This window comes from Aulonocara stuartgranti, assembly GCF_965226115.1.
Source record: "Aulonocara stuartgranti genome assembly, chromosome: 22".
Lineage (NCBI taxonomy): Eukaryota > Metazoa > Chordata > Actinopteri > Cichliformes > Cichlidae > Aulonocara > Aulonocara stuartgranti.
Window position 1 is genome coordinate 37,475,754 of NC_138957.1, and position 2,912 is coordinate 37,478,665.

The 2,912-nt window shown below is 40.8% G+C and overlaps 1 long non-coding RNA gene across 1 annotated transcript; it reads right to left on the minus strand.

The window, feature by feature from the left end:
• Nucleotides 1-1,095: 1,095 nt before the first annotated feature.
• Nucleotides 1,096-2,129, minus strand: LOC309698780. Its single transcript, XR_014274179.1, has 3 exons — nt 2,059-2,129; nt 1,303-1,369; nt 1,096-1,208 (listed from the first exon to the last, which is right to left on the minus strand). It is a non-coding gene; the product is annotated as an uncharacterized lncRNA (long non-coding RNA).
• Between the last annotated feature and the right edge of the window lie 783 nt (nt 2,130-2,912).

Below are 2,912 nucleotides of genomic sequence, written 5' to 3' on the forward strand. Positions count from 1 at the left end.
TGTTGTAGGAGCAGCTGTGGTTGTTGTCCCTGCAGCTGTGGTTGTTGTTGGAACAGCTGTGGTTGTTGTCACTGCAGATGTGGTTGTTGTCGCTACAACTGTGGTTGTTGTTGGAGCAGCTGTGGTTGTTGTCGCTGCAGTTGTGGTTGTTGTTGTCGCAGCTGTAGTTGTTGTTGGTGCAGCTGTGGTTGTTGTTGGAGCAGCTGTGGTTGTTGTCGCTGCAGTTGTGGTTGTTGTTGTCGCAGCTGTAGTTGTTGTCGGTGCAGCTGTAGTTGTTTTTGCTGCAGCTGTGGTTGTTGTTGGAACAGCTGTAGTTGTTGTCGGTGCAGCTGTGGTTGTTGTTGGAGCAGCTGTAGTTGTTGTCGCTGCAGCTGTGGTTGTTGTTGGAGCAGCTGTGGTTTTTGTCCCTGTAGCTGTGGTTGTTGTTGGAACAGCTGTAGTTGTTGTCGCTGCAACTGTAGTTGTTGTTGGAGCAGCTGTGGTTGTTGTTGGACCAGCTGTGGTTGTTGTTGGAACAGCTGTAGTTGTTGTCGCTGCAACTGTAGTTGTTGTTGGAGCAGCTGTGGTTGTTGTTGGAGCAGCTGTGGTTGTTGTCCCTGTAGCTGTGGTTGTTGTTGGAACAGCTGTGGTTGTTGGAGCAGCTGTGGTTGTTGGAACAGCTGTGGTTGTTGGAGCAGCTGTGGTTGTTGGAGCAGCTGTGGTTGTTGTCGCTGCAGTTGTGGTTGTTGTTGGAACAGCTGTGGTTGTTGTCACTGCAGATGTGGTTGTTGTCGCTACAACTGTGGTTGTCGTTGGAGCAGCTGTGGTTGTTGTTGGTGCAGCTGTGGTTGTTGTTGGAGCAGCTGTGGTTGTTGTTGGGGCAGCTGTGATTGTTGTTGGAGCAGATGTGGTTGTTGTTGTCGCAGCTGTAGTTGTTGTCGGTGCAGCTGTGGTTGTTGTTGGAGCAGCTGTGGTTGTTGTTGGGGCAGCTGTGATTGTTGTTGGAGCAGATGTGGTTGTTGTTGTCGCAGCTGTAGTTGTTGTCGGTGCAGCTGTAGTTGTTTTTGCTGCAGCTGTGGTTGTTGTTGGAACAGCTGTAGTTGTTGTCGGTGCAGCTGTGGTTGTTGTTGGAGCAGCTGTGGTTGTTGTTGGTGCAGCTGTGGTTGTTGTTGGAACAGCTGTTGTTGTTGTCGCTGCAGATGTGGTTGTTGTCGCTGCGTTGCAGCAGGCTGTGTAGAGAATCTTACATCATTTTCATATTTCATCACATTAACCACATCTTTATGAATAGGAAATTCTTTGACAAATTAATTTTTTTCCTACCAACAACAAGAAGAACGATGACAAACATCTTGGCGATCATGGTGATGCTGTTTTTCTGCTCCTGTCTCTGAAAATAAAAATTCACTGGGGTTATTATGATTTAAAGAAAGCATTATTCCTACAATTGCCTTAATTAAGCTTTCTAAAGTTATCTTGAAAAGAAGTTTGAGATCTAAAACTCATAATATAAAAAAGTTCCTATTCAATTACATAATTTAAAATATAGATTTTTTTTCTATAGTACTGTCTTTGTGATAGTCCACATCTCTCAACGAGGTGCTTGTACACGCAAAAGCAACAAGAAGAAATTAAGAAATCATGAAGGAAAGGCTCTGACTATCATGACCTCATTGTTCCTGACTGTAAATCAGAGCAAAAGTCACCACTTCATGTTTATAGTGTTAATCAACTCCAATATTGACATATAATCACTAACCCATTAAATCTATCTATCTATCTATCTATCTATCTATCTATCTATCTATCTATCTATCTATCTATCTATCTATCTATCTACCTGTGTGTGTGTGTGAATGTGTCATATATTATTTATCAAGGGTAATAGCAAAAAACAAAACAAAAACAGAAGCATAAAAAAACCTTCAGAACTTTAAGATAAACACAACCCAACACAACAAATTGCTGCCTAAATTACACCATATGTTGCCAAAAGATCATTTCCAGAAATAAATCTATCAATTCATCTTAAATTCACATGTAGATGTCAGATATATATTTAATATTAGGGTTACTTACATAGTATTTCTTTGCTTGTAAGTCGTCCACTGCAGTGAAAGAAAGTGATGTTCTCTGACTTCATCTCCTCTTTTTATAATCAGCCAACATGAACCTGAGGACAAATATGTGCAGGTGGAGTAATGGTAGTTATCGTCATGGTTTAAGGTGTGTGCACTAAACTTTTATTTACCTGCATCTCTCTCCTATTGTCCTCCTGAAACAGTCATCACTTTAATTTTAGCACTTACACACACACAGACACACACACACACACACACACACACATATTTGTGACATGTTTTGACGTGAGCTTCGACATTTTCTCTGTGTGACTATGACTACATTTATGTGATTGTATCTTTATGGCTACATTAGGACTCTATGTGGTCCATAAAAGATGACCATTTTGGATAATAAAATCTGACAGAAGAAAACAAATATTCGGTGATTAGTTTTGGATTAACTAAATCTCACAACTGGCTGACTAGATTTAGACGGAGAATCAACATTTACAGGTTGGTGGTGCTCGGTGGGCAGTCAGCGTCCACATCAAAATAACTCTGATTTCTCTCTTTTTTGTCTTTTCTTTTACACACATTCTAAATATTACTGGTTCATTTACTTGAAATGAAGAAGTTTTCATCAATGGAAATAAGAAGTCAGTTTTAAAGGCATTCTTGCGAGTTGGGAGCTTGCTTTCATTTTCTTCTTGCAACACTTAATGCAGGAAGTCATTCCTCAGTTATCAGAGACACAAGGTGAGACCCGACTAAAAGACACTTACACACTTGTGCTGTAATAAATTGAATATAGCCACCGAGTACCGCTGGCCATGATTAAAAATGCAGGTTTAATGCATTTCAGCATTATGT